The following is a 6000-nucleotide window of genomic DNA, read 5'->3' on the forward strand; positions in this document are numbered from 1 at the left end:
AGAGAGAGATACAAATGAACTTATTTACAAACCAGAAAGTCTCACAGACATAGAAAACAAATTTACAATTACCAAAGGGGGAGGGGTGTGGAGGGATAAATTAGGAGTTTGGGATTAGCAGATACACACTACTATACATAAAAAACATAAACAACAAGGTCTTACTGTATAGCACAGGGAACGATATTCAATATCTTGTAATAAACTATAATAGAAAAGAGAAAAAAAGAATTACTGGATGTGCTTGGGGGAGGGTGGGCAGGGGCTTTCCCAAGAGTCTGTTACAAGTCAGGGCCCCAGGGGGACTCTTCCCCGTGGCTTGTGGGGAGCTGACCACTTCCCCCCCGGGCCCAGCCATCTTCCTCCAAATTCTACGGCTGGGCCGTTACCCATCAGGTCATCAGTGGCCATGACGGTGATGTTTATTGGTCAATTCGATGTGGTGCTGGCCCCAGGCCTTAAGCCTCACAGCACAGACGCAAAGAAAACCCAAAAGAAAATCTGCGACATGTGGGAAATTCAAGTGTTTTCTCGGGGCCTCGTCTGCCTGGTCTCAGGAGGTTTCTGCCTGTCTGTTGGCCTTTGTCTAAGCCTCTCTGTCTTTTTCTCACACCTCTTTCTACTTCGTCTCTAACGTGCTCTCCCTCTCCTGTTTCTCTGACGCTTTTCTCCTGCCTCTTCCTCTCTGCATCTCATGCTTTCCAATCTTCTGTCACCCTCTGTCTCTGGTTCTCGCCTCTGCCTCTTTTTCTCTTTCTCTCGCAACGCCCTCTGCCTCCCTTCCCCTTTGCCCTGTCCTTCCTCTTCTCCATGCCTGCCTTCCTCTCTCTCCCCTTCTCCTCTTCCTCCCTCCTTCCTCCCCCATCCCTGCCCCCTCTCCCCAGGAGCTCCTGTGCAGAGACCCAGCCGGCCTCTCTGAGAGACAAGGCTCCCCAGGGGCCCAGCAGGAAATGCAGTTTCCCCTCTGACCCTGTCAGCTGGCCTGGGGGGCTGCAGCATGCCTCCCTCCCGCTCCACTCAGGCAGCCTGTGCAGGCTCCCGGGGCTCAGGAGGGAGGATCTCACTTTTGAGGGGCTCTGAGGACCGCCTTTCCCAGGAGGGTGGAGAGCAGGGAGCTGGGCTGGGGCCGGGGGAGGAGGGGAGGAGAAGCCCAAGTTCACTGAGCACCTCCTGGGTGTTGGCACTGCATCAGGGCCTGGGGGCGGGGGGAGCATCAATGGCTACAGTCCCTTTCCAGGAAGACAGAAGGACCCATAAGGGCAAGGAACTGGGGGGCGGGGTGGCACGAACCAAAGCCTGGGGGCAAAGAGCGGTCTCTGCAGAGCTGGGGCTTCCGGGCCAGCCAGCGGGGGGAGAACCACCCGCACGGGTTTGCGCTGCTCTTAATATATTTTTACATCCGCTGGATGACCCTTAGGAGAGGCGGTGTGGTGGTTAGAAAACGTCCAGGGCTCAGAGTCAGAGGTCTGGCTTCCGATTCAATTTCCACCTTGCTGCCTGCATGACCTTGGACATGTCCCATGACCTCTCCCAGCCTGTTTCTTCATGTATGAAGTAGGTGCAAAAGACCTGCTCACTGCAGTGTTACAGAGTAGATGGGGGGATTAAAGGAGGGGTTATTGGAGAGAGCTCAGAGCCCTGACCCTTGAACCTCGGCCCCGTAGCCACCTCTTCTTTGCCTCCTGGGTACCCTCTGTCCAACTGTGGTGACAGGGGCGTGAAATCCCTGCAAAATGTCAAGTGTGTATTTAGTGTCTTTTATAGACTCTGCTCTGCACCTGCCCCCCTTCCTGATCTCCTAGTTTCATAGAGATCTTTTTTAAAAATTTATTTTATTGAAGTACAGTGATTTACAATGTTGCGTTAATTTCTGCTGTACAGCAAAGTGACTGTTTTATATATGTAGATATTCATACATATATTCTTTTTCATACTCTTTTCCATTACGGTTTATCACAGGATAGTGAACACAGTTCTCTGTGCTGTACAGTAGGACCTTGTTCTTTATCCATTCTCTGTATCACAGTTTGCATCTGCTAATCCCAACCTCCCCCTCCATCCCTCCCCCACCCCCCCTCCCCCTCCCCTTGACAACCACAAGTCTGTTCTCATAGAGATCTTTTGTAGAGGAGTGGTCCCAGCACAAGCAGCACCAGAACCACCTGGGAACTTGTTAGGGCACTTGTTAGTTAGTTAGTTAGTTAGGCCCCTCCCCAGACTAACTAAAGCAGAAACTCTGGGGTGGGGACCCTAGGTTCTAAGCAGCCCTGCAGGGGCTTCCAATGTTCAGTCAACTTGAGAACCCTGGGATGGAGCATCTTCTCGAGGACCCCCACCTGCAAGGTAGATATGCTAATAGTATCCCCGTGGCACAGGTGAGGTTGTGAGGCTCAGGGAGGTGACTGGCTCACCCAAGGCCACGCAGGTAAGAGGTGGTAGAGCTCAGGTTGGAACCCGAGAAAAGTCAGTGCTCTTTCCACGTCGCCCTGCACCTCCAGCCCTGGACACTTCACAGGGCCCAGGGCACAGGTGCTTCCAGGGAAGTTCCACCCAGCCACTCCCAGGGCACTGCCCTGCCCAGGGACGTCTCCCTCTCCACCTGCCATGTGTCACTTGGTGCAGGGCCCTGCATTCGGCTCCAGTCTCAGGGTCTGATAACTAATTTCCACTCACGTAGAAATGGCTGATAATTCCTTCAGGGGTGCTTGCTGCTTTTTAGGGGCTGTTCATGGTAACCAGGAAGAAAGCGAGCTCATGGCAGGGTTCCAGCCTCCTTGTCAGGAACGCGTGTGTGTTTCTGTGGGAGGGCTGTGGACCTCCAAGCACAGGCAGAATGGTGTCAATGGTGTCGTGGAAACAGTACAGGCCCTGCCACAGCTGGGTCATCCCTGCCTAGGAGCCTGGGGCAAGCCACTTCATTTCCCTAAACCTTCATTTGCTTACCTGTAAACAGGCAGGATTCCTATCTGGTTCCCTTAGGAGGGCCCATGAGATAGGCTTTATCAGGTGGCCCTCCCCTCCCCGGATTGCCCTGGCAGGCTGCTGTGAGCAGAGCCCAACCAGGGCAGAGTCACCCCATGTTATAAAGTAGGCAGGTCCCTTTCTGGGACAGCACTTAGTGCCACCCATCTGTGCCACCTGCCAAAGGACTGCCCAGGGTCTGAGTGCCTGGCAATCCCTGCTTCTGGAAGCCTTTTGTGTTGCTGGTCTGAGCTCCAGGCGAGCCCTGGGCTGGGAGTCAGGGCCCTTAATGTCTGCAGGGAGAAGTCATCAGGGAAGGCTTCCTGGAGGAGGTGGTACCGCAAAAGAAAAGTACTCAGAAGTACCTCCCTGCAGACATACATATAGAATGACCCCCCCACCCCACCCCCACACTCCTTTCCTTGCTCTAGTAATCCCCCCCTTTCAGATCTGTCGGGAGGTTTTCATTGCTCCTAGCACAGTGCCTGGCACACCCAATAAATGGGGGTTGAATTCATTTGAATTCCAGTCAATCAGGAGAGGTAAGAGAAAGAGAGATGAAAGGGGTACCAGCGGCTTTCCAGAGATGGGGGCCACAGCTGGAAGGGGCTCTTTTCCAGGAAGGCCTGCAGATGGCAAACAGCTGGCCGAGGGTGTCTGTGACTCACCCCACTCCCACAGGCTGGTGGATGCTGCAGTCAGGCTGAGACAGGAGTCAAAGGCCTAAAGGAATTTTGATAAGGACAACACAAGCCCTGGAGTATTTCCAGAATGCAGGAGGTTAAGCGTGCGGGGAGCTGGGTCAGGACAAAGCTGGGTCAGGGCAAAACTGCCTGATTATGTTACTTATTTAATTTGTTTGCCTGGATAAAATATTCACGTGGTACAAAATTCAAAAGGTACAAAGAAGGCATCATGAAAAGTCTCCCACTCTCCCATTCCTGTCACCCAGGCCCGCTCCCCAGAGGCAGCCTGTGTTTCCAGTTGCTTCTACAGACATCCTTCCTCTCCTTTTCTCCACTTTTTTTTTTTTTTTTTTTTTTTTTTGCTGTACGCGGGCCTCTCACTGTTGTGGCCTCTCCCGTTGCGGAGCACAGGCTCCGGACGCGCAGGCTCAGCGGCCAGGGCTCACGGGCCCAGCCGCTCCGCGGCATGTGGAATCTTCCTGGACCGGGGCACGAACCCATGTCCCCTGCATGGGCAGGAGGACTCCCAACCACTGCGTCACCAGGGAAGCCCTGTGTCATTTTTCAGATGAGAAAACTGAATGCTTGTGACAAACCCTCTGCCTGAGACTACTTTCAGTGTACAAGGGCCCAAAGTAGGAACAAACTTCCGGTCCCTGTGCCCCACAAGATGAAGGTCAAACCCTCACGGGTTCCTCCCTTGGCCTTTTTTTTTTTTGCAGTACACGGGCCTCTCTCTGTTGTGGCCTCTCCCGCTGCGGAGCACAGGCTCCGGATGCACAGGCTCAGCGGCCATGGGTCACGGGCCCAGCCGCTCTGTGGCATGTGGGATCTTCCCGGACCAGGGCACGAACCCGTGTCCCCTGCATCTGCAGGCGGACTCTCAACCACCGCGCCACCAGGTAAGCCCCCTCCTTTGATGCTCATCGTGACCTTTGACCTTTGATGCTCATCGTGACCCTGCCTCAGCCCACCTGTCCCAGCTCATCTCCTGATGTTCTGGCCACCACCCTAACAGGCCACCCCCTCTCCTTGCCTCCACACTTCCCTGCTGGGACACTTTGGGTCAAGTGGAAAAAGTCAGGTAGAAGAACTAGGTCCAAATATCCGTTCTGTTACCTGCTGTGTGACCTTGGGCAAGTCACTTCACCCCTCTGAGTCTCCCTTTCCTCAGCTGTAAAGTGAAGAAAGGTGTAAAGCCTAAGTCTCAGCCTAGCGCCTGCCACACTATAGACTAATTAACGTGCGATATTTGAAGGAAGGAGGGAAGGAAGAGGGGTATTTATTGTGCCCCCAGCGTGACACTGAGGGAGACACTGTGGATAGTGTGGTGAACACGCTGCTTCGCTGGAGATTTTTCTCGAATGGGCTGCGGATGTGGTTAATGACCCCCGCAGCAGAGCCGATGACCCTGGGCCAGGAATGAGGGTGGGGAATTACCCTAATGTGACAGCAGAGGAAAGGAGACCTTCCCAATCCGCCCTCCCCCACCTCCCACCCCATTCACTCAGCTGCAAGTGGTGGGAGCCTGAACTCTCCTTTTACAGGCCACCCTGGCTCTCCCTTGCGTCCCTAGCACTCAGCAGTTGGAGGAGGCGAGGCCGGGGGCCCTCAGAGAAGGCGGTGAAAGGAGAGGCCTTCACAGGCCTCACCCGCAGCGAGGCCCAGCCCAGCGGCCCTTGGCAGTGCCCCAGCCTCAGGCGTGCCCCTCGGCAGGGAAGGCCTGGCTGGGCCTCTCTCCTGCCACTCTCTGTGGGATGAAGGGCAGAGCAAACGCGCCCCGGTCTCGCTGGTCCCGCCTGGACTCTCCACCTGCCAGCGCTTCTCAAACCAGCAGCACCTGATGTAAAAGGAGCGGGAGGGCGCGGGGAGGGGAGGAAGGAGGGGGCCGCGGCTCAAGGACTAACCAGAGGTCCCCTCGACAATCCCTTCGGGTCTCCATTGTTTTCTTCAGAAACCTTGGGAATTTTGCTTTCCACTCCCTAGTACCTCAGTGTTGGTTTTCCTAGAACCCGATTCCTTCCCCTCCTGCCACGAAGGGTGGGAGTAAACCTGACTGCAGAGAGGGTGCCATTCCTTTCTAGCCGTGGCATCCCTCACGCCCTGGCACAGCCCCTGTCCCACAGACACCCTCCTCCCTCCATACAAGCCAGCCTTTCCTTCCTCTCTTCCCAGATCTTACCCCGCACCGCGTCACCAAAGTCCTCTGAACCCCGACCTCCACTGTGCATCACGGTCATTTGTTTCTCTGGCTGCCTTGGCCTCCACAGTGGCCTCCCTCGAGGGCGGGGCCGCAGATTGCCTCCCATTGTGCCCCGGCCCTCAGCACAGGCCTAGCGCTTAGGTGGACCAT

Source organism: Lagenorhynchus albirostris, chromosome 11 (assembly GCF_949774975.1).
Source record: "Lagenorhynchus albirostris chromosome 11, mLagAlb1.1, whole genome shotgun sequence".
Taxonomy (NCBI): domain Eukaryota; kingdom Metazoa; phylum Chordata; class Mammalia; order Artiodactyla; family Delphinidae; genus Lagenorhynchus; species Lagenorhynchus albirostris.